Raw genomic sequence first — 25,886 nt, 5'->3', positions numbered from 1 at the left:
AATATTCCCTTTTACACCATAGTCCTCACAGCGCTCCAGATATCCACTTGCAGATTCTACAAAAAGAGTGTTTCAAAACTATCAATAGAAAAACTCTATTCTGTTAGTTGAATGCAAACATCACAAAGAAGTTTCTGAGAATGCTTCAGTATAGTTTTTATGTGAATATATTTCCTTTTCCACTATAAGTCTCAAATAACTCCAAATATCTACTTGCAGATTCTTCAAAGAGTGTTTCAAAACTGTTCTATAAAATGAAAGGTTCAACTCTCTTAATTGAATGCACATATCACAAAGAAGTTTCTGGGAATGTTTCTGTCTAGTTTTTATGTGATGATTTTCCCATTTCCAAAGTGGGCATCAAAGCGATCCAAATATCCAATTGCAGATTCTGCAAAAACAGAGTTTCAAAACTGCTCTATCAAAAAAAAGTTTTAGCTCCGTGAGTTGAATGCACAGACCACAAAGAAGTTTCTGAGAATGCTTCTGTCTAGTTTTTTTGTGATGGTATTCCCGTTTCCAACGTAGGCCTCAAAGCGAACTAAATATCCACTTGCAGATACTGCTAAAACAGTGTTTCAAAACTACTCTGTCAAAAGAAAGGTTCAGCTCTGTGAGTTGAATGCACACATTTCAAAGAAGTTTCTGAGAATGCCTCTGTCTAGTTTTTATGAGAAGATATTTCATTTTCCACTACATGCCTCAAATCACTCCAAATAAACACCTGCAGATTCTACAAAAACAGTGTTTCAAAACTGAGCTATCTGAAGAAAGGTTCAACTCTGTGAATTGAATAGGCACATCACAAACAAGTTTCTGAGAATGTTTCTGTCCAGTTTTTATGTGAAGAAATTCCCGTTTCCAATGTAGGCCTGTAAGTACTCCAAATATCCACTTGCATATTCTGCAAAAACAGTGTCTCCAAACTGTTCTATCGAAAGAAAGGTTCAACTCTGTTAGTTGAATGCAATAATCGAAAGAAGTTTCTGGGAATGCTTCCGTCTAGCTTTTATGTGATGATATACCCATTTCCAACGTAGGCCCCAAAGCGCTCCAAATATCCACTTTCAGATTCTGCAAAAGCAGTTTTTCAAAACTGCTCTATCAAAAGAAAGTTCAGCTCCGTGAGTTGAATGCCCCCATCACAAAGAAGTTTCTGAGAATGCTTCTGTCTAATTTTTATGTGATAACATTCCCGTTTCCAACATAGGAATAAAAGTGCTCCAAATATTCACTTGCAGATTCTGCAAAAACAGTGTTTCAAAACTGCTCTATAACAAGAAAGTTTCAGCTCTGTGAGTTGAATGCACATATCACAAAGAAGTTTCTGAGAATGCTTCTGTCTAATTTTTATGTGATGATATTCCCTTTTCCATCATAGGCCTCAAAACGTTCCAAATATCCACTTGCAGATTCTGCAAAAAACAGTTTTTCAAATCTTCTCTGTCAAAAGAAAGTTCATGTCTGTGAGTTGAATGCATACATCACAAAGTATTTTCTGAGAATGCTTCTGTCTAGTGTTTATGTGAAGATATTCCCTTTTCCCCCATAGGCCTCAATTCGATCCAAACATCCACTTGCAGATTCTACAAAAATAGTGTTTCAAAACTATTCTATAAAAAGAAAGGTTTAACCCTGTTAGTTGAATGCACACATCAGAAAGAATTTTCTGTGAATGCTTCTGTCTAGTTTTTATGTGATGATATACCAGTTTCCAATGTAGGCCTGAAAGCTCTGCAAATATCCACTTGCAGATTCTGCAAAAACCGTTTTTCAAACTATCAAAGGAAAGTTTCAGCTCCGTGAGTTCAATGCACACATCACAAGGAATTTTCTGAGACAGCTTCTGTCTGGTTTTTATGTGACGATATGCTAGTTTCTAACGTAGGCTTATAAGCGCTCCAAATATCCACTTGCAGATTCCTCAAAAAGAGTGTTTCCAAACTCCTCTATCTATGTGCAGCTCTGAGAATTGAATGCAGACATCACAAAAAAGTTTCTGAGAATGCTTCTGTCTACTTTTTATGTGAAGATACACGCTTTTCCCCGGTAGACCTCAATGTGATCAAAATATCCACTTGCAGATCCTACAAAAAGAGTGTTTCAAAACTCTTCTATCTAAAAAAAGGTTCAATTCTGTTAGTTGAATGCACACATCCAAAGAAGTTTCTGGGAATGCTTCTATCTAGTTTTTATGTGATGATATTCCCGTTTCCAACGCAGGCCTCAAAGCTCTCCAAATATACTCTTGCAGATTCTGCAAAAAGAGTGTTTCAAAACTCCTATATCAAAAGATATGTTCAACTCTCTGAGTTGAATGCAGATATCACAAAGATGTTTCTGAGAATGCTTATGTCTAGTTTTTATGTGAAGATATTCCCATTTCCATCATAGGCCTATAAGCAGACCTGTTATCCACTTGCAGATTCTACAAAAAGAGTGTTTCAAAAATGTCCCAGCAACAGAAAGGTCAACTCCGTTAGTTGAATGAACACACCAGACCGAAGTTTCTGGGAATTCTTCTGTCTAGCTTTTATGTTATGATATTCCCGTTTCCAACGCAGGCCCCAAAGCGTTCCAAATATATACTTGCACATTCTATCAAAAGAGTGTTTCAAAACTGTTCTGTCAAAAGAAAGGTTCAACTCCATTAGATGAATGCACATATCAGAAAGAAGTTTCTGGTAATGCTTCTGTCTAGTTTTTATGTGATGATGTTCCCACATCCAACGTAGACCTCAAATCGCTCCAAATATCCACTTGCAGATTCTGCAAAAACAGTGTTTCAAAACTGCTCTCTCAAAAGAAAATTTCGGCTCTGTGAGTTGAATGCACACATCACAAACAAGTTTCTGAGAATGCTTCTGTCTAGTTTTTATGTGAAGATATTCCCGTTTCCAAAGTAGGCCAATAAACACTCCAAATGTCCACTTCCAGATTCCTCAAAAAGAGTGTCTCAAAACTCCTCTATCAAAAGATATGTCCAGCTCTCAGAGTTGAATGCAGACATCCCCAAGAAGTTACTGAAAATGCTTCTGTTTACTTGTTTGTGGAGATATTCCCTTTTCCCCCGTAGGCCTCAAACAGATCCAAATATTCACTTGCAGATTCTACGAAAAGAGTGCTTCAAAAATGATCTATCTAAAGAAAGGTTCGGCTGTGAGAGTTGAATGCCCACATCACAAAGAAGTTTCTGAGAATGCTTCTGTCTAGTTTTTATGTGATTATATTCCCTTTTCAAATGTAGGCCTCAAAGAGCTCCAAATATCCACTTCCAGATTCTGTAAAAACAGTGTTTCAAAACTGCTCTATCAAAAGAAATATTCAGCTCTGTGAGTTGAATGTACACATCAGAAAGAAGTTTCTGGGAATGCTTCTGTCTAGGTTTTTTGTGAATTACGTGAAAGTATTCCAGTTTCCACCGTAGGAATCGAAGCGCTCCACATATCCACTTTCAGATTCTACAAAGAGTGTTGCAAAACTACTCTACCAAAAGAAAGGATCAACTCTGTAATTTGAATGCACATATCACAAAGAAGTTTCTGAGAATGCTTCTGTCTAATTTTTATATGAAGATATTCCCGTTAACAACAGAGGCCTCAAAGTGCTCCTAATATCTAATTGCAGATTACACAAAAAGAGTGTTTCAAAACTGCTCTGTCAAAAGGAAGGTTCATCTCTGAGTGTTGAATGCAAACAACCCATAGGATTTCTGAGAATGTTTCTGTCTAGTTTTTATGTGAAGATATTTCCTTTTCCACTAAAGGCTTCAAATCGCTCCAATTTTCCACTTAAAGATTCTACAGAAAGAGTGTTTCAAAACTGCTCTATCACAAGAAAGGGTCAACTCTCTTAGATGAATGCACTTATCACAAAGGTGTTTCTAATAATGCTTCTCTCTAGGTTTTATGTGAAGATATTCCCGCTTCCAGTGAAGGCCTCAAAGCACTCCAAATATCTAGTTCCAGATTATACAAAAAGAGCGTTTCAAAATTGCTCTATCAAAAGAATGGTTCAAATCAGTGAGTTGAATGCACACATCACAAAGAAATTTCTGAGAATGCTTCTGTCTAGTATTTACGTGAAGATATTCCCGTTTAAAACAAAGGCCTCAAAGCACACAAAATATCAACTTGCAATTTCTACAAAAAGAGTGTTTCATAACTGCTCTACCAAAAGAAAGGTTCAACTCTGTGAGTTGAATGCACACATCACAAAGTAATTTCTGAGATTGCTTCTGTCTAGTTTTTAAGTGAAGATATTCCCCTGTTCTGCCGTAGTCCTCAAAGTGCTCCACATATCCAATTTTACACTCTACAAAAAGAGAGTTTCAACACTGCTGTATCAAAAGAAAGATCAACTCTGTAAGCTGAATGCACACATCACAAAGAAGTTTCTGAGAATGTTTCCGTCTACTTTTTATGTGAAGATATAGCCGTTTCCACCGTAGGCCTCAAAGCACTCCAAATATCCACTTGCACATGCTACAAAAAGAGAGTTCCAAAACTGCTGTATCCAAAGAAAGGGTCAACTCTGTGACTAGAGTGCACACATCTCAAAGAAGTTTCTGAGAATGCTTCTGTCAAATTTTTATGTGATGATATTCCCGTTTCCAATGGAGGCCTCAAAGTGCTCCAAATATCTACTTGCAGATTCCACAAAAAGAGTGTTTCAAAACTGCTCTATCCAAAGAGAGGTTCATCTCTGTGAGTTTAATGCACACATCACAAAGAAGTTGCTGAGAATGCTTCTGTCTGGTTTTTTTTTGTGAAGATATTTCCTTTTCCACCATAGGCCTCAAAGCACTCCAAATATCTACTTGCACATTCCACAAAAAGAGTGTTTCGAAACTGCTATATCAAAAGAAAAGTTCAACTCTGTGAGTTCAATGCACACATCACAAAGAAGTTTCTGCAAATGCTTCTGCCTAGTTTTTATGTGAAGATATTTCCTTTTCCAGCATAGGTCTCAAAGCGCTCCAAGTATCCACTTGCAGATTCCACAGAAAGAGTGTATACATATGTAACTTACCTGCACATTGCACACATGTACCATAAAACCTAAAGTATAATAAAAAAAAAGAAAGAAGAAAAAAAGTGCAGAAAAAAACGATGAAAAGAATAAAAAAAAAAGAGTGTATCAAAATTGCTCTATCAAAAGGAAGGCTCATCTCCGAGTGTTGAATGCTAACAACCCAAAGGATTTCAGAGAATGCTTCTGTTTAGTTTTTATGTGAAGATATTTCATTTTCCACCAAAGGCTTCAAATCGCTCCAATTTTCCACTTAAAGATTCTACAAAAAGAGTGTTTCAAAACTGCTCTTTCAAGACAAAGGGTCAAATCTGTTAGTTGAATGCACACATCACAAAGAAGTTTCTGAGAATGCTTCTCTCTAGGTTTTATGTGAAGATATTCCCGCTTCCAATGAAGGCCTCAAAGCGCTTCACATATCCACTTGCAGATTCTACAAACAGTGTTTCAAAACTGCTCTATCCAGAGGAAGGCTCAACTCGGTTAGTAGAATGCACACATCACAAAGACATTTCTGAGAATGCTTCTGTCTAGTTTTTATGTGAAGATATTTCCTTTTACCTCGTAGGCTTGTAAGAGTTCCAAGTATCTACCTGCAGATTGCACAAAAAGAGTGTTTCAAAACTGCGCTATCAAAAGGAAGTTTCAACTCTAAGTGTTAAATGCAAACATCCCATAGAAATTTCTGTGAATTCTTCTGTCTAGTTTTTATGTGAAGATATTTCCTTTTCCATCATAGGCCTCAGACTGCTCCAAACGTTCACTTCCAGATTCTACTGAGAAAGTGTTTCCAAACTGCTCTATCAAAAGACAGGTTCAAATCTGCAAGTTGAATGCACACATCACAAAGAAGTTTCTGAGAATGCTTCTGTCTAGTTATTATGTGAAGGTATTCCCATTTCCAACGTTGGCCTCAAAGTGCTAAAATATCTACTTGCAGATTTCACAAAAAGAGAGTTTCAAAACTGCTCTATCAAAAGAAAGGTTCAACCCTCTGAGTTGAATGCACACATCACAAAGAAGTTTCTGAGAATGCTTCTGTCTAGTGTTTATGTGAAGATATTTCCTTTTCCACTGTAGGAATCAAATCGCTCCAAATATCTACTTGCAGATTCCACAAAAAGAGTGTTTCAAAACTGCTCTATCAAAAGAAAGGTTCACCTCGGTAAGTTGAATGCACACATCACAAAGAAGATTCTGAGAATGCTTCTGTGTAGTTTTTATATGAAGATATTCCCATTTCCAACGTAGGTCTCAAAGTGCTAAAATATCTACTTGCAGATTTCACAAAAAGAGCTTTTCAAAACTGCTCTATTAAAAGAAATGTTCAACTCTGTGAGTTGAGTGCACACCTCACAAAGAAGTTTCTGAGAGTGCTTCTGTCTAGTTTTTATGTGAAGATATTTCCTTTTCTACTCTAGGCCTCATAGCTCTCCAAATATCTACTACCAGATTGTACAAAAAGGGTGTTTCAAAAATTTTCTATCAAAACGAAACTTCAACTTTGAGTGTTAAATGCAAACAATCCAAAGAAGTTTCTGAGAAGGATTTTGTCTTGTTTTCATGTGGAGATATTTCCTTTTCCACCACAGACCTCAAAGCACTCCAAATGTCCACTTGTAGATTCCACAAAAAGAGAGTTTCAAAACTACTTTATCAAAAGAAAATGTCAATTCTGTGAGTATAATGCACACAAAACAAAGAAGTTTCTGAGAATGCTTCTGTCTAGGTTTTATGTGAAGATATTCCCGTTTCCAATGAAGGCCTCCAAGTGCTCCAAATATCCAATTGCAGATTCTATAAAAAGAGTGTTTCAAACCTGCTCTATCAAAAGAATAGTTCAACTTTGTGAGTTGAATGCACACATCACAAAGAAATTTCTGAGAATGTTTCTGTCTAGATTTTTGTGAAGATATTCCCTTTTCCACCATAGTGCTCAAAGCTCTCCTAATATCTACTTGCAAATTGCAGAAAAAGAGTGTTTCAAAACTGCTCTATGATAAGGAAGTTTCAACTCTGAGTGTTGAATGCAGACATCCCAAAGAAGTTTCTGATAATGCTTCTCTCTGGTTTTTATGTGAGGATATTTCCTTTTCTGCTATAGGCCTCAAAGTGCACCAAATATCCACTTTCAGCTTCTACAAAAAGAGTGTTTCAAAACTGCTCTATCAAAAGAAAGGTTCAACTCTGTGAGTTGAATGCACACATCCCATAGAAGTTTCTGAGAATGCTTCTGTCTAGTGTTTATGTAAAGATATTTCCTTTTCCAAAGTAGGCTTCAAAGCGCTCCAAATAAATACTTGCAGATCCCACAAAAAGAGTGTTTCAAAACTGCTGTACCAAAAGGAATGTTCAACTCTGTTATTTGAAAGCACACATCACAAAGGAGTTTCTGAGAATGCTTCTGTCTAGTTTTTATGTGAAGATATTATATTTTACACTGTAGACCAAAAAGCGCTCCAAATATCTACTTACAGATTGAACAAAATGAGAGTTTCAAAACTTTTCTATCAAAACGAAGCTTCAACTCTGAGTATTGAACGCAAAAAACACAAAGAAGTTTCTGAGAAGGCTTTTGTCTAGTTTTTATGTGAAGATATTTCCTTTTCTACCATAGGCCTCAAAGCGCTCCCAATGTCCACTTGCAGATACTACAAAAAGAGTGTTTCAAAACTGCTCTATCAAAAGGAAGGTTCAACTCTATGAGGTGAATGCACACATCAGAAAGAAGTTTCTGGGAATGCTTCTGTCTAGTTTTTATGTGAAGATATTTCCTTTTCCACCATAGGCCTCAAAGGGCTACAAATATCCTCTTGCAAATTATACAAAAAAAGTTTCAAAACTGCTTTATAGAATGAAATTTTCAACTCTGTGAGTTAAATGCACACTTCACATAGAAATTTCTGAGAATATTTCTGTCTACTTTTTCTGTGGAGTTATTTCCTATTCCACAATAGGTCTCAAGGCACTCCAAATATCCACTTGCAGATTCTACAAAAAGAGTGTTTCAAAAATGCTCTATCACCAGGAAGCTTCAACACTGTGAGTTTAATGCACACATCATAAAGAAGTTTCTGAGAATGCTTCTGTCTAATTTTTATGGGAAGATATATCCTTTTCCACCATAGGCCTCAAAGTGCTCCAAATGTCAACTTGCAGTTTCTACAGAAAGACTGTTTCAGAAGTGCTCCATCAAAAGAAATGTTCAACTCTGTGAGTTGAATACACACGTCACAAAGAAATTTCTGGAAATGCTTGTGTCAAGTTTTTATGCGAAGATATTCCCGTTTCAAATGAATGCCTCAAAGCGCTCTAAATATCCACTTGCAGATCCTACAAAAAGCTTGTTTCAAAACTGCTCTATGAAAAGAAAGGTTCAACACTGTGAGTTGAATGTACATATCACAGAGAAGTTTCTGGTAATACTTCTGTCTACTTTTTATGTGAAGATATTTTGTTTTCTACCATAGGCCTCAAAGTGCTCCAAATATCTACTTGCAGATTGCACAAAAAGATTGTTTCAAAACTGCTCTATCAAAAGGAAGTTTCAACTCTGAGTGTTAATGCAAACATCACAAGAAAGTTTCTGAGAATATTTCTGTCTAGTTTTCATGTAAATATATTTCCTTTTCCACCATAGGCCTCAAAGTGCTCCAAATGTCCACTTGCAGATTCTACAGAAAGAGTGTTTCAAAAGTGCTCCATCAAAAGAAAGGTTCAACTCTGTGAGTTGAATGCACACATCACAAAGAAGTTTTTGGAAATGCTTGTGTCTAGTTTTTATGTGAAGATATTCCCGTTTCAAACGAATGCCACAAAGCGCTCTAAATATCCACTTGCAGATCCTACAAAAAGTTTGTTTCAAAACTGCTCTATCAAAAGAAAGTTTCAACTCTGTGAGTTGAATGCACACATCACAAAGAAGCTTCTGAGAATGCTTCTGTCTAGTTTTTGTGTGAAGATATTTCCTGTTCCACAATAGGCCTAAAAGCTCCCCAAATATCCAATTGTAGATTCTACAAAAGGTGTGTTTCAAATTCCTCTATCAAAAGGAAGGTTCAACTCTCTGAGTTGAATGCAAATATCACAAAGAAGTTTCTGATAATGCTTCTGTGTAGTTTTTATGTGAAGATATTCCCGTTTCCAAAGTAGGACTCAAATCGCTCCCAATATCCACTTGTAGATTCTACAAAGAGAATTTTTCAAAACTGCTCCATCAAAAGGAAGGTTCAACTCTGTGAGTTGAATGAACACATCACAAAGAAGTTTCTGAGAATGCTTCTGTCTACTTCTTATGTGAAGATATTTTCCTGTCCATGGTAGGACTCAAACCGCTCCAAATAGCCACTTGCAGATTCCACAAAAAGGGTGTTTCAAACTGCTCTATCAAAAGAAAGGTTTCAACTCTGTGTGTTGAATGCACACATCCCAAAGAAGTTACTGAGAATCCTTCTGTCTAGTTTTTATGTGAAGATATTTCCTTTTCCACCATAGGCCTCAAACGCTATAAGTATCTACTTGCAGATTCCACAAAAAGAGTGTTTCAAAACTGTTCTATCAAAAGGTAGGTTCAACTCTGAATGTTGAATGCAAACAACCAAAAGAATTTCTGAGAATGCTTCTGTCTAATTTTTATGTGAAGATATTTCCTTTTCCACTAAAGGTTTCAAAGCGTTCTAACTGTCCACTTAAAGATTCTACAACAAGAGTGTTTCATAGCTGCACTATCAAAGGAAAGGGTCAACTCCGTAAGGTGAATGCACACATCATAAAGAAGTTTCAAAGAATGCTTCCGTCTAGTTTTATGTAAAGATACTCCCGTTTCCACTGTAGGCCTCAAAGCGCTCCACTTATCCTCTTGCAGATTCTACAAAAGGAGTGTTTCAAAACTACTCTATCAAAACAAAGGATCAATACTGTAAGTGGAATGCACATATCACAAAGAAGTTTCTGAGAATAATTCGGTCTGGTTTTATGTGAAGATATTCCCGTTTCCAAAACAGGCCTCAAAGTGCTCCAAATATCTACCTGCATATTTCAAAAAAAGAGTGTTTCAAAACTGCTCTATCAAAGGAAGATTCAACTCTGTGAGTTGAATGCACACATCACAAAGAAATTTCTGACAATTCTTTTGTCTTGTTCTTATGTGGAGCTATTCCCGTTTCCAACGTAGGCCTGAATGCTCAAAATATCTACTTGCAGATTTCACAAAAAAGTGGTTCAAAACTGCTCTATCAAAAGAAAGGTTCAACTCTGAGGGCTAAATGCAAACATATCAAAGAAGTTTCTGAAAATGCTTCTGTCTAATTTTCATATGAAGATATTTCCTTTTCCACCATAGGCATCAAAGCGCTCTAAATACAACTTTCAGATTCTACAAAAAGAGTGTTTCAAAACTGCTCTATCAAAAGAAATGTTCAACTCTGTGAGTTGAATGCACACATCACAAAGAAGTTTCTGACAATGTTTCTGTCTAGTTTTTATATGAAGATAACCCTTTTCAAACGTAGGCCTCAAAGCGCACCAAGTATCCACTTATGGATTCTACAAAAAGAGTGTTTCAAAACTGCTCTATCAAAAGGAAGCTTAACTCTGTGAGTTGAATGCACACATCACAAAGTGATAAAAAGTATTATGTGAAGATATTTCCTTTTCCACAATAAACCTCAAAGCACTCCAAATATCCACCTGCAGATTCTACAAAAAGAGTGTTTCCAAACTGCTCTATCAAAGGAGAGGCTTAACTCTGCGAGTTTAATGCACACATCACAAAAAGGTTTCTGAGAATGCTTCTGTCTAGTTTTTATGTGAAGATATTCCCATTTCCAAAGAAGGCCTCAAAGTGTTCCCAATAGCCACTTGCAGATTCCACAAAAAGAGAGTTTTAAAACTTCTCTATGAAAAGAAAAGTTCAACTCTGTGGTTGAATGCACACCTCAAAAGAAGTTTCTGAGAATGATTCTGTCTACTTTTTATTTGAAGATATTACCGTTTCCAACGTAGGCTTCAAAGTGATCCAAATATCCACTTGTAGATTCTACAAAAAAAGTGTTTCAAAACTGGTCAATCAAAAGGAAGGCTCAACTCTGTGAGTTGAATGCACACATCACAAAGAAGTTTCTGCAGATGATTCTGTCTAGTTTTTATGTGAAGATATTCCCGTTTACTCCGTAGGCCTCAAAGCGCTCCACATACGCACTTGCAGATTCTACAAAAAGAGTGTTTCAGAACTGCTCTATCAAAAGAAAGGATCAACTCCATAAGTTGATTGCAGACATGGCAAAGAAGTTTCTAAGAATGCTTCTGTCTTGTTTTTATGTTTAGATATTCCCGTTTCCAAGGTAGTCCTCAAAGTTCTCCAAATATCTACATGCAGATTCTACAAAAAGAGTGTCTCAAAACTACTCTATCAAAAGACAGTTTTTACTCTGAGAGTTGAATGCACACATCTCAAAGAAGTTTCTCAGAATGCTTCTGTCTACTTCTTATGTGAACATACTTTCTTTTCCACGGTAGGCCTCAAAGTGCTCCAAATATCCACTTGCAGATTCTATGAAAAGAGTATTACAAAACTACTCTTTCAGAAGAAAGATTCAACTACATGAGTTCAATGCACACATCACAAAGAAGTTTCTGAGAATTCTTCTTTCTAGTTTTTATGTGAAGATATTCCCGTTTCCACCATAGGACTCAAAGCGCTCCAAATATCCACTTGCAGATCCTTCAATAAGAGTGTTTCAAAACTGCTCTATCAAAAGAAATGATCAACTCTGTGAGCTGAATGCGCACATCACAAAGAAGTTTCTGAGAATGCTTCTGTCTAGTTTTTATTTGAAGATATTTTCTTTGCCAGTTTAGGCCTCAAAGCGCTCCAAATATCTACTTGCAGATTCCACAAAAAGAGTGTTTCAAAACTACCCTATAAAAGGAAAGGTTCAAATCTGTGAGTTGAATGCCCACATCACAAAGTAGTTTCTGAGTATACTTCTGTCTAGTTTTTATGTGAAGATCTTTCCTTTTATGCCGTAAGCCTCAAAGCGCTCCAAATATCTACTTGCAGATCCCACAAAAAGAGTTTTTCAAAACTACTCTTTCAATACGAAGCTTCACCTCTGAGAGTTGAATGCAAACAACATAAAGAAGTTTCTGAGAATTCTTCTGTCTAGATATTGCGTGAAGATATTTCCTTTTCCCCCATAGGCGTCAAATCTCTCCTAATGTCTACTTGCAGGTTCTACAAGTAGATATGTTTCAAAACTGCCCTATCAAAAGAAAAGATCAACTCTATTCCTTGAATGCACACATCATGAAGAAGTTTCTTAGAATGCTTCTGTCTAGGTTTTATGTGAAGATATTCCCTTTTCCAATGAAGGCTTCAAAGTGCTCCAAATATCTACTTGCAGATACTACAAAAAGAGTGTTTCAAAACTGCTCTGTGAACGGAAACGTTCAACTCCGTGAGTTGAATGCACACATCACAAAGAAGTTTCTGAGAATGCTTCTGCCTAGGTTTTATGTTAAGATATTCCCGTTTCCAAAGAAGTCCTCAAAGAGCTCCAAATATCCACATGCAGAGTCTGCAAAAAGAGGGTTTCAAAAATCCTCTATCAAAGTCAAGGTTCAACTCCGTGAGTTCAATGCACACATCACAAAGAACTTTCTGAGAATGCTTCTGTCTAGGTTTTATATTAAGATATTCCAGTTTCCAAAGAAGTCCTCAAAGAGCTCCAAATATCCACATGCAGAGTCTACAAAAAGAGTGTTTCAAAACTGCTCTATCAAAGGAAAGGTTCAACACTGAGTTGAATGCACACATCACAAAGAAGTTTCTGAGAATGCTTCTGTCTAGTTTTTATGTGAAGATACTTCACTTTCCACCATAGGCCTCAAATCGATCCAAATATCTACTTGCCGATTGCACAAAAAGAGTGTTTAAAAACTGCTCTATCAAAAGGAAGTTTCAAGTATGCGTGTTGAAAGCAAACATCCCAAATAAGTTTCTGACAATTCTTCTGTCTAGTTTTTAACTGAAGATATTTCCTTTTCCACCATAGGCCTCAAAATGCTCCAAATGTCCACTTGCAGATTTTACAAAAAGTGTTTTTCAAAACTGCTCTATCTGAAGAAAGGTTCAACTGTGTGAGTTGAATGCACACATCACAAAGAAGTTTCTGAGAATGCTTCTGTCTAGTTTTTATGTGAAGATATTCCTGTTTACAATGAAGGTCTCAAAACTCTCTAAATATCCACTTACAGTTTATAAAAAAAGAGTGTTTCAAAACTGCTCTATGAAAAGGAAATTTCAACTTTCTTAGTTGAATGCACACATCACAAAGAAGTTTCTGAGAATGCTTCTCTCTAGTGTTTATGTGAAGATATTCCCATTTCCAACGTAGGCCTCAAATCGCTCCAATTATCCACTTGCACAATCTAAAAAAAGAGTGTTTCCAAACAGCTCTATCAAAAGAAAGGTTCATCTCTGTGAGGTGAATGTACACATCACAAAGAAGTTTCTGAGAATGCTTCTGTCTAAGTTTCATGTGAAGATATATCCTTTTCCACAATAAGCCTCAAACCACTCCAAATATCCACTTGCAGATTCTACAAAAAGAGTGCTTCAAAACTGATCTATCAAAAGGACGTTTCAACTCTGTGAGTTGAATGCAAACATCAGAAAGAACTTTCTCAGAATGCTTCTGTCTAGTTTTTATGTGAAGATATTTCCTTTTCCACTATAGGCCTCAAAGTGCTCCAAATGTCCACTTGCAGATTCTATAAATGAGTGTTTCAAAACTGCTCTATCAAAAGAAAGGGTCAGCTCTGTTAGTTGAATGCACACATCATAAGGAAATTTTTGAGAATTCTTCTGTCTAGGTTTTATATGAAGATATTCCCGTTTCCAACGAAGGCTGCAAAGCCCACAAAATCTCCACGTGTAGATTAAAAAAAGAGTGTTTCACAACTGTACCAAGAAAAGGAAGTTTCAACTCTGTTTGTTGAATGCACACATCACAGAGAGATTTCTGACAATTCTTCTGTCTAATTTGTATGTGAACATATTCCCTTTTCCACCATGGGCTTCAAAGTGCTCCAAATATCTACTTGGAGGTTCCACAAAAAGAGTGTTTCAAAACTGCTCCATGAAAAGAAAGGTTCAACTCTCAGTGTTGAATGCAAACATCCCAAAGCAGTTTCTGAGAATTCTTCTCTCAAGTCTTTATGTGAAGATATTCCCTTTTCCACCATAGGACTCAAAGCGCTCCAAATATCTGCTTGCAGATCCAACAAAAAGAGTGTTTCAAAATGGCTCTATTAAAAGAAAGGGTTAACTTTCTTAGTTGAATGCACACATCACAAGGAAGTTTCTGAGAATTCTTCTGTTTAGGTTTTATTTGAAGATATTCCCGTTTCCAACGAAGTCCTCTAACCCCTCTAAATATCTACTTGCAGATTACACAAAAAAAAAGTGTTTCAAAACTGCTCTATCAAAGGGGAGGTTCCACTCTGTTAGTTGAATGCACACATCAGAGAGAAGTTTCTGAGAATGCCTCTGTCCAGTTTTTATGTGAAGATATTCCCATTTCCAAAGTAGGCCTCAAAGCGCTCCAAATATACACTTGCAGATTCTTCAAAAAGAGTGTTTCCAAACTGCTCTCTCAAAAGAATGGTTTAACTCTGTGAGTTGAATGCACACATCACAAAGAAGCTTCTGAGAATGCTTCTGTATAGTTTTCATGTGGAGATGTTTCCTTTTCCACAATAAGCCTCAAAGAGCTCCAATTATCCCCCTGCAGATTCTTAAAAAAGTGTTTCAAAACTGCTGTATCGAAAGAAATGTTCAGCTCTGTGAGTTGAGTGCACACATCACAAAGAACCTTCTGAGAATGCTTCCGTCTAGTTTTTATGTGAAGATTATCCCGTTTCCACCATAGGCCTCAAACCGCTCCAAATATCCACTTGAAGATTCTACAAAAAGACTGTTTCAAAACTGCTCGCTCAAAAAGAAGGTTCAACTCTGTGAGTTGAATGGAAACACCACAAAGAAGTTTCTAGGAATTCTTCTGTCTAGTTTTTATGTGAAGATAATACCTCTTCCATCATAGGCCTCAAAGCGCTCCAAATGTCCACTTGCAGATTCTACAAAAACAATGTTTCAAAACTGCTCTATCAAAAGAAAGGGTCAACTCTGTTTGTTGAATGCACACATCAACAGGAAGTTTCTGAGAATTCTTCTGTCTAGATTTATGTGAAGATATTCCTGTTTCCAATGAAGGCCTCGAAGCGCTCCAAATATCCACTTGCAGATTATACAAAAAGAGTGTTTCCAAACGGCTCTATTAAAAGGAAGGTTCAACTGTCTTAGTTGAATGCACACATGACAAAGAAGATTCTGAGAAAGTTTCTGTCTAGTTTTTATGTGAAGATATTTCCTTTTCCACCATAGGTCTCAAAGCGCTCCAAGTATCTACTTGCAGACTCCACAAAAAGAGTGTTTCAAAACTGCTCTATCAAAGAATGATTCAACTCTGTGGGTTGAATGCACACATCACAAATAAGTTTCTGAGAATGCTTCTGTCTAGTTTTTTTGTGAAGATGTTCCCTTTTCCCCCATAGGCCTAAAAGCTCTCCAAATATCCACTTGCAGATTCTACAAAAAGAGTGTTTTAAAATTGCTCTATCAAAAGGAAGGTTCAACTCTGTGAGTTGAATGCAAACATCGCAAAGAAGTTACTGAGAATGATTCTGTCTACTTTTTATGTGAAGATATTTCCATTCAGAAGGTAGGCCCCAAACCTCTCCAAAAATTCACTTGAAGATTCTACAGAAAATGTGTTTCTAAACTACTCTATCAAAGGAAAGGTTGAACTATGGGAGTTGAATGCACACATCACAAAAAAATTTCTGAGAATGCTTCTGTCTAGTGTTTATGTGCTGTTATATCCTTTTCCACCATATGCCTCAAATCGCTCCATATATCTACCTGCAGATTCCACAAAAAGAGTGTTTTAAGACAACTCTATCAAAAGGAATGATCAGCTCTGTGAGGTGAATGCAAATATCCCAGGAAGTTGCTGAGAATGCTTCTCTCTAGTTTTTAAGTGAAGATATTCCCGTTTCCAACATAGGCCTAAAACCGCTCCAAAAATACACTTGCAGTTTCTACAAAAAGAGTGTTTCAAAACTGCTCTATCAAAAGAAGGGGTCAACACTGTTAGTTGAATAAACACATTACAATGAAGTTTCTGACAATGCTTCTGTGTAGGTTTTATGTGAAGACATTTCTATTTCAAAGGAAGGCCTCAAAGGCCTCCAAATATCCACTTGCAGATTATACAAAAAGAGTGTTTCAAAACTACTCCATCAAAAGGAAGGATCAACTCTGATAGTTGAATGCACACATCACAAATAAGCTTCTGACAATGCTTCTGTCTAGTTTTTAGGTGAAGATATTCCCGTTTCCACCGTAGGCCTCAAAGCGCTCCAAATATCTACATGCAGATTCCACAAAAAGAGTGTTTCAAAACTGCTCTATCAAAATAAAGGTTCAACTCTGCGAATTGAATGCACACATCACAAAGAAGTTTCTAAGAATGCTTCTGTCTAGTTTTTATGTTAAGATATTTCCTTTACCACGTTTCGCCTCAAAGTGCTCCAAATGTCCACTTGCAGATCCTAAAAAAGAGTGTTTCAAAACTTCTCTATCAAAAGAAAGGGTCAACTCTGTTAGTTGAATGCACACATCACAAGGAAGTTTCTGAGAATGCTTCTGTCTAGGTTTTTTGTGAAGATGTTCCCGATTCCAATGAAGGCTGCAAAGCCCTCAAAATATCCAATTGCAGATTATCGAAAAAGAGTGTTTCAAAACTCATCTGTCAAAAGGAACGTTCAACCCTCTAAGTTGAATGCACACATCACAAAGAAGTTTCTGAGAATGCTTCTATCTAGTTTTAATTTGGAGATATTTCTTTTTCCACAAGAAGCCTCGAAGAGCTCCAAATATCCCCCTGCAGATGGTAAAAAAAGTGTTTCAAAACTGCCGTATCTAAAGAAAGGTTCAACTCTGAGAGTTGAATGCACACATCACAAAGAAGCTTCTGAGAATGCTTCTGTCTAGTTTTTATGTGAAGATAATCCCGTTTCCACCATAGGCCTCAAACCGCTCCAAATATCCATTTGCAGATTCTACAGAAAGAGTGTTACAAAACTGCTCTGTCAAAAGGAAGTTTGAACTCTGAGTTGAATGGAAACCTCACAAAGAAGTTTATGAGAATTCTTCCGTCTAGTTTTTATGTGAAGATATTACCTTTTCCACCATAGGCCTCAAAGCGCTCCAAATGTCCACTTGCAGATGCTACAAAAACAGTGTTTCAAAGCTGCTCTATCAAAAGAAAGGGTCAACTCTGTTAGTTGAATGCACACATCAAAAGGAAGTTTATGAGAATGCTTCTTTCTAGATTTATGTGAAGATATTCCTGTTTCCAATGAAGGCCTCGAAGCGCTCCAAATATCCACTTGCAGATTATACAAAAAGAGTCTTTCCAAACTTCTCTATCAAAAGGAAGGTTGAACTCTGTTAGTTGAATGCACACGTCACAGAGAAGTTTCTGAGAATGCTTCTGCTAGTTTTTAAGTGAAGATAATTCCGTTTACAACATAGGCCTCAAAGTTCTCCAAATATCTACTTGCAGATTCAACAAAAAGAGTGTTTCAAAACTGCTGTATCAAAAGAAACGTTAAACTCTGTGAGTTGAATGCATACATCACAAAGAAGTTTCTGAGAATGCTTCTGTCTAGTTTTTATGTGAAGATATTTCCTTTTCCACCGTAGACCTCAAAGTGCTGAAAATATCTACTTGCATATTCCACAAAAAGTGTGTTTCAAAACTGCTCTATCAAAAGAAATGTTCAACTCTGTGTATTGAATGCACACATCCCAAAGAAGTTTCTGAGAATTATTCTGTCTAGTTTTCATGTGTAGATATTTCCTTTTCCAACTTAGGCCTCAAAGCTCACTTTATATCTACATGCAGATTCCACAAAAAGAGTGTTTCAAAACTGCTGTATCAAAAGAAAGGTTCAACTCTGTGAGTTGAATGCACACATGAAAAAGAAGTTTCTGAGAATGTTTCTGTCTAGTTTTTATGTGAAGATATTTGCTTTTCCACCATAGGCCTCAAAGAGCTCCAAATGTCCCATTGCCGATTCTACAAAAAGAGTGTTTCAAAACTGCTCTATCAAAAGAAATGGTCAACACTGTTAATTGAATGCACACATCACAAGGAAGTTTCTGATAATGCTTCTGTCTAGGCTTTATGTGAAGATATTCCCCTTTTCAACGAAGGTCGCAAAGCCCACTGAATATCCACTTACATATTCTACAAAAAGAGTGATTTAAAACTACTCTATCAATAGAAAAGTTTAACTCGGTTAGTTGAATGCAGACATGACAGAGCAGTTTCTGAGAATGCTGTCTAGTTTTTATGTGGAGATATTACCTATTCCACAATAAGCCTCAAAGCGCTCCAAATATCCACCTGCAGATTCTAGAAAAAGTGTGTCTCCAAAGTGCTCTATCAAAATAAAGGTTCAACTCTATGAGTTGAATGCAAACAGCACAAAAAAGTTTCTGTCTAGTTTCTATGTGACCATATTTCCTTTTCCACCATAGGCCTCAAAGCACTCCAAATATCTACTTGGAGATTCCACAGAAAGAGTGTTTCAAAACTGATCTATCAAAAGGAAGGTTCAACTCTGTGAATTGAATGCACACATCACAAAGAAGTTTCTGAGAATACTTCTGTCTAGTTTTTATGTGAATATATTCCCGTTTCCAAATTAGTCCTCAAAGTGATCCAAATCTCCACCTGAACATTCTGCAAAAAGAGGTTTTCAAAACTGCTCTATAAAAAGAAAAGTTCAACCCTTTGAGTTCAATGGACACATCACAAAGTAGTTTCTGAGAATGCTTCTGTCTACTTTTTATGTGAAGATAATCCCTTTTCCAACGTAGGCCTCAAATCACTCCAAATATCCACTTGCAGATTCTACCAAAAGAGTGTTTCAACACTCCTCTATCAAAAGGAACGTTCAACTCTGTGAGTTGAATGCAAACATCACAAAGAAGCTTCTGAGAATGCTTCTGTCTAGTTTCTATGTGAAGATATTTCCTTTTCCACCATAGGCCTCAAAGTGCTCCAAATATCTACATGAAGATTCCACAAAAAGAGTGTTTCAAAATTGCTCCATCAAAAGGAAGGTTCAACTGTGAGTGTTGAATGCAAACTTCACTAAAAAGTTTCTGAGAATGCTTCTGTCTAGTTTTTATGGGAAGATATTTCCTTTTCCACCATAGGACTGAAACCCTTCCAAATGTCCACTTACAAATTCCACAAAAAGAGGGTTTCAAAACTATTCTATGAAAAGAAAGGGTCAACTCTGTTAGTTGAATGCACACACCACAAAGAAGTTACAGAGAATTCTTCTATCTAGGTTTTATGTGAAGATATTCTGGTTTCAAACGATGGCCTCAAAGCATTCCAAATATAAACTTGCAGAATTTACAAAAAGAGTGTTTTAAAACTGCTCTATGAAAACGAAGATTCAACTCTGTGAGTTGAATGCACACATGACAAAGAAGCTTCTGAGATTGCTTGTGTTTAGTTTTTATGTGAAGATATTCCCGTTTCCACCATAGGCCTCAAAGCACTCCACATATCAACTTGCAGATTCTACAAAAAGAGTGTTCCAAAACTGAGCAATCAAAAGAAAGGGTCAACTCTGTTAGTTGAATTCACACATCACAAACTTTTTTTGTGAATGCTTCTGTCTAGTTTTTATGTGAAGATGTTTTCTTTTGCATGGTATGCCTCAAAGTGTTCCAAAAGTCCAATTGCAGATTCTGCAAAAAGAGTGTTTCAAAACTGCTCTATCTAAAGAAATGGAGTACTCTGTTAGTTGAATGCACACATCACAAAGAATTTTCTGATAATGTTTCTGTCTAGGTTTTACGTGAAGATATTTCCTTTTCCACCATAGGCCTCAAAGCACTCCAAATATTGAATTGCAGATTCTAGAAAAAGAGTGTTTCAAAACTGCTCTATCTAAAGAAATGGAGTACTCTGTTAGTTGAATGCACACATCACAAAGAATTTTCTGATAATGTTTCTGTCTAGGTTTTATGTGAAGATATTCCCATTTCCAACAAAGGCCTCAAAGAGCTCCAAGTACCCACTTGCACATTCTACAAAAAGTGTGTTTCAAAACTGCTCTAACAAAAGAAAAGGTCAACTCAGTTAGCTGAATGCAAACATCAAAAGGAAGTTTCTGAGAATGCTTCTTTCTAGGTTTTATGTGTAGATATTCCCGTTTCCAACAAAGGCCTCAAAGCCCTCCAAGTATCCAATTACACATTATCGAAAAAGAGTGTTTCAAAACTGCTCTTTCAAAAGAAAGGTTCATCTCTCTTAGTTGAATGCACACATCACAAAGAAGTTTCTGAGAATGCTTCGGTCTAGTTTTTATGTGAAGGTATTCTCGTTTCCAGCATAGTCTTCAAAGAGCTCCAAATATCTACGGGCAGATTCAACAAAAAGAGTGCTTCAAAACTGCTCTATCAAAAGAAATGTTAAACTCTACGAATTGAATGCACACATCATAAACAAGATTCTTAGAATGCTTCTCTCTAGTTTTTATGTGAAGATATTTCCTTTTCCAACTTAGGCCTCAAAGCGCTCCTTATATCTACTTGCAGATCCACAAAAAGAGTGTTTGAAAACTACTTTATCAAAAGGAAGGTTCAACTCTGTGAGTTGATTGCACACATCCCAAAGAAGTCTCTGAAAATGCTTCTGTCTAGTTTTTACGTGAAAATATTCCCGTTTCCAATGTAGACCTCAAAGCCCCCCAAATATCCAATTGCCGATTATTGAAAAAGAGTGTTTCAAAACTGCTCTATCAAAAGGAAATTTCAACTCTCTTAGTGGAATGCACACATCACAAAGAAGTTACTGAGAATGCTTCTGTCTAGTTTTTATGTGAAGATATTCCCGTTTCCAACGTAGTCCTCAAAGCGCTCCAAATATCTCCCTGCAGATTCAACAAAAAGAGTGTTTCGAACCTGCACTATCAAAAGAAAGGTTCAACATTGTGGGTTGAATGCACACATCACAAAGATGTTTCTGAGAATGCTTCTTTCTAGTTTTTATGTGGAGATACTTCCTTTTCCACCATAGGCCTCAAAGCGCTCCAATTATCCAATAGCAGATTCTACAAAAAGAGGGTTTCACACTGCTATAACAAAAGAAATGTTCTACTCTGTGGGTTGAATGCACTCATCACAAAGCAGTTTCTGAGAATGCTTCTGTCTAGTTTTTATGTGAAGAAATTTCTTTTTCCACCATAGGCCACAAAGCGCTCTAAATATTCACTTGCAGATTCTACAAAAAGAGTGTTTCAAAACTGCTCAAACCAAAGAAAGATTCAACTCTGTGAGTTTAATGCCCACATCACTAAAAAGTTTCTGAGAATGCTTCTGTCTCATTTTTCTGTGAAGATATTTTGTTTTCCAGCACAGGCCTCAAAGCGCTCCACATATCCACTTGCAGATTCCACAAAAAGAGTGTTTCAAAAATGCTCAATCAAAAGAAAGTTTCAACCCTCTAAGTTGAATACACACATCACAAATAAGTTTCTGGGAATGATTCTGTCTAGTTATTATATGAAAATACTTCCTTTTCCACCATAGGCCTCAAAGTCCTCCAAATATCCACTTGTAGATTCTACAAAAAGAGTGTTTCATATCTGCTCTATGAAAAAAAAGGTTCAACTCTGTGAGTTGAATGCACACATCACAAGGAAGTCTCTGAGAATGCTTGTGTCTACTTTTTATGTGAAGATATTCCCTTTTCCACCACAGGCCTCAAAGCGCTCCATATACACACTTGCAGATCCTACAAAAGAAGTGTTTCAAAACTGCTCCATCAAAAGAAAGTTTCAACTCTGTTGGTTGAATGCACACATCCCAAAGTAATTTCTAAGAATCCTTCTGTCTAGTTTTTATGTGAAGCTATTTCCTTTTCCACCATAGGCCTCAAAGCGCTCCAAATATCAACAGGCAAATTCTACAAAATGAGGGTTTCAAATTTGCTCTACCAAAAGAAAGGTTCAACTCTGTCAGTTTAATGCATACATCAGATGGACGTTCCGAGAATGCTTCTTTCTCCTTTTTATGTGAAGATATTTCCTTTTCCGCCACAGGCTTGAAAGCACTCCATATATCCACTTGCAAATTCTACAAAAGGCGTGTTTCAAAACTGTTGAATCAAAGGAAATGTTCAACCCTGTGAATTGATGGCCCACATCACAAGATGTTTCTAACAATGCTTCTGTCTAGTATTCATGAGAACATATTTCCTTTTCCACCACAGGCCTGAAAGCGCTCGAGACATCCACTTGCAGATACAGCAAAAGGTGTGTTTCAAAACTGCTCAATCAAAAAAAGGTTCAACTCTGTGGGTTGAATGCACACATCACAAAGAAGTTTCTGAGAATGCTTCTGTCCAGTATTTATGTGAAGATATCTCCGTTTCCACTATAGACATCAAAGCGTTCCAAATATCCACTTGCAGATACTACAAAAGGAGTGTTTCAAAACTGCTTTATGAAAAGAAAGATTCAACATTGTGAGATAAATGCACACATCACAGAGAAGTTTCTGGGAATGCTTCTGTCTAGTTTTTGTGTGTAGATATTTCCTTTTCCACCATAGGCCTCAAAGTGCTCTAAATATCCACTTTCAGATTCTACAGAAAGAGTATTTCAAAACTGCTCTATCAAAAGGAAGGTTCAACTCTGTGAGTTAAATGCACACATCACAAAGAAATTTCTGAGAATTCTTCTGTCTAGTTTTCATGTGAAGATATTTCCTTTTACACCATAGGCCACAAAGCGCTCCAAATATCCACTTGCAGATTCTACAAAAAGAGTGTTGCAAATCTTCTCTATCAAAAGAAAGGTTCAACCCTGTGAGTCGAATGCACACATCACAAAAAAGTTTCTGAGAATGCTTCTGTATACTTTTTGTGTGAAGATATTTCTTTTTCAAAAGTAGGCCTCAAAGCACTCGAAATATACACTTGCAGTTTCGGCAAAAAGAGTGTTTCAATAATGCTCCATCAAAAGAAAATTTCAACTCTGTGTGTTGAATGCACACACCACAAAGAAATTTCTGAAACTGCTTCTGTCTAGTTTTTTTGTGAGGATATTCCCTTATACAACATAGGCCTCAAACTGCTCTAAATATACACTTGAAGATTCTACAAAAAGAGTGTTTCAAACAGATATGTCAAAAGAAATGCTCTACACTGTGAGTTGAATGCACACATCACAAAGCAGCTTCTGAGAATTCCTCTGTCTCGTTCTTATGTGAAGATATTTCCTTTTCCACCACAGGCCTCAAAGGGCTCCAATTATCCACTTGCAGATACTGCAAAATGAGTGTTTCCAAACTGCTCAATCAAAAGCAAGGTTCAACTGTGTGAGTTCAATGCCCACATCACAAAGAAGTTTCTGAGAAAGCTTCTGTCTAGTTTTTAGTGAAGTTATTTCCTTTTACACCACAGGCCTCAAAGCGCTCCATGTATCCACTTGCAGCTTCTACAAAAGCAGTGTTTCAAAATTGCTCAATCAAAAGAAAAGTTCAACTCCGTGAGTTGAATGCACACATCACAAAGTAGTTTCTCAGAATGCTTCTGTCTAGTTTTTATGTGAAGATATTTCCTTTTCCACCATACGCCTCAAAGCGCACCAAATATTCACTTGCAGATTCTACAAAAAGAGTGCTTCAAAACTGCTCTATCAAAAGAAAGGCTCAACACTGTGAGTTGAATGCACACATCACAAAGAAGTTTCTGAGAATGCTTCTGTCTCGTTTTTATTTGAAGATATTTCCATTTACACCATAGGCCTCAAATTGCTCCAAATATCCACTTGCATGTTCTACAAAAATCGTGTTTCAAAACTACTCTATCAAAAGAAAGGCTCAACTCTGTGAGTTGAATGCACACATCAGAAAGAAATTTCTGAGAATGCTTCTCTCTAGTTTTTATGTGAAGATATTTCCTTTTCTCCCACAGGCCTAGAAGTACTCCAAATATCCACTTGCGGATTCTACAAAAAGAGTGTTTCAAAACTGCTCTATCAAGAGAAAGGTTCAACACTGTGAGTTGAATGCACACATCACAAAGTAGTTTCTCAGAATGCTTCTGTCTAGTTTTTATGTGAAGATATTTCCTTTTCCACCACAGGCCTCAAAGCGCTCCATGTATCCACGTGCAGATTCTACAAAAGGAATATCTCAAAATTGCTCAATCTAAAGAAAGGTTCTTTTCCGTGAGTTGAACGCACACATCGCAAAATAGTTTCTGAGAATACTTCTTTCTATTTTCTATGTGAGGATATTTTTTTTTCCACCACAGGCCTGAAAGCGCACCAAATATCCACTTGCAGATTCTACAAAAAGAGTGCTTCAAAACTGCTCTATCAAAAGAAAGATTCAACACTGTGAGTTGAATTCACACATCACAAAGAACTTTCTGAGAATGCTTCTGTCTTGTTTTTAATTGAAGATATTTCCGTTTCCACCGTAGGGCTCAAATCGCTCCAAATATCCACTTGCATGTTCTACAAACATAGTGTTTCAAAACTGCTCTATCAAAAGATAGGCTCAACTCTGTGAGTTGAATGAACACATCACAAAGAAGTTTCTGAGTTTGCTTCTGTCTAGTTTTTATGTGAAGATATTTCCTTTTCCACCTTAGACCTCAAAGCACTCCAACTATCCACTTGCAGATTCTGCAAAAAGTGTTTTTCATATCTGCTCTATCAAAAGAAAGCTTCAACCCTGTGAGTTGAATGCAGACATCACAAAGACGTTTCTGAGAATGCTTCCATCTACTTTTTATGTAAAGATATTTCCATTTCCACCATAGGCCTCAAAGCACTAAAAATATTCTCCTGCAGTTTCTGCAAAAAGAGGGTTTCAAAACTGCTCTATCAAAAGTAAGGTTCAACTCTGTGAGTTCAATGAACACATCAGAAGAGGTTTCTCAGAATGCTTCTGTCTAATTTTTATGTGAAGATGTTTCCTATTCTACCACAGGCCTTAAAGCACTCCATATATCCACTTGCAGATTGTACAAAAAGGCTGTTTCAAATCTGCTCCATCAAAAGAGAGGTTCAAATCTCTGAGTTGAATGAACACATCACAGAAAAGTTTCTGAAAATGCTTCTGTCTAGTTTTTATGTGAAGATATATCCTTTTCCACGACAGACCTCAAAGAGCCCAAAATACCCACTTCCAAATTCCACAAAAAGAGTGTTTCAAAACTGCTGTATCAAAAGAAAGATTCAACTCTGTGAGTTAAATGCACACATCACAAAGAAGCTGCGGAGAATACTTCTGTCTAGTTTTTATGTGAAGATATTTCCTTTCCCACCCTAGGCCTCAAACTGCTTCGAATATCCAATTGAAGATTCTACAAAAAGAATATTTCAAAACTGCTGTATCAAAAGAGCAGTTCTACTCTGTGATTTGAATACACATATCACAAAGAAGTTTCGTAGAATGCTTCTGTCTAGTTTTTAGGTGAATATATATCCTTTTCCAACATAGGCCTCAAAGTGTTCCAAATATCCACAAAGAATGGTTCCACTCTGTGATTTCAATGCACACATCACAAAGAAGTTTCTGAAAGTGCTTCTGTCTAGTTTTTATGTGAACATATTTCCTTTTCCACCATAGGCTTCAAAGCACTCCATATATCCTCTTGTCGATTCTACAAAAAGAGTGTTTCGAA

Source organism: Pongo pygmaeus, chromosome 19, assembly GCF_028885625.2.
Source record: "Pongo pygmaeus isolate AG05252 chromosome 19, NHGRI_mPonPyg2-v2.0_pri, whole genome shotgun sequence".
Taxonomy (NCBI): domain Eukaryota; kingdom Metazoa; phylum Chordata; class Mammalia; order Primates; family Hominidae; genus Pongo; species Pongo pygmaeus.
This window is presented reverse-complemented; position numbering follows the sequence as displayed.